Raw genomic sequence first — 612 nt, 5'->3', positions numbered from 1 at the left:
ATCTTATTAGTTTTTTTCTTCAATGGAAAAGCCAATTTGTAACCCAAGGGACTCACCCGAAGGAGAAAAACAGTGCATTAAAGGAAAAACTCTTACTCAGCTGATGGTGGTTAACAGGTATTTGGAGCACGAAATTAGCGAGCTGGCAAGCTTCTTATCGACAATGGAATTCCATCCTTTGTCATGGCGAGCTGCACGTCCTTATATGCTGGTAGATCTTTTTGAAGATGTCACTCCTCTTGAGAAAGTGCAAATGGATAAAGAATGCCCAAGAGACATTATGTTGGAAGGATACCTTCGAGGATGTGACATCGAGAATGGATCTAAGGTACTTCTTTTTCAGGCCAGGTTACCTGTTGAGTGACTTGTTTGTTATTCCATCACTTCCAGAAAGTAGAAACTGCTTCTGTGAATATAACTTTTTGGTTCGTCTGAGCGTCCTCCTGCTTGCATTATTGCTCCTAGTTCAGCGTGATATGTTCTTTTTCTTAAACATTTTTCTATCTAATGTACTATATCTGTCTTCATATCTAGCGTGTAGTTGTTTATTTTTTCCTTCCACGTACAAACTGACTTAATGTGTTATTATGTCAGGTGCATATTGCTGGTGTT

This window comes from Papaver somniferum, unplaced genomic scaffold (genome assembly GCF_003573695.1).
Source record: "Papaver somniferum cultivar HN1 unplaced genomic scaffold, ASM357369v1 unplaced-scaffold_45, whole genome shotgun sequence".
Lineage (NCBI taxonomy): Eukaryota > Viridiplantae > Streptophyta > Magnoliopsida > Ranunculales > Papaveraceae > Papaver > Papaver somniferum.
This window is presented reverse-complemented; position numbering follows the sequence as displayed.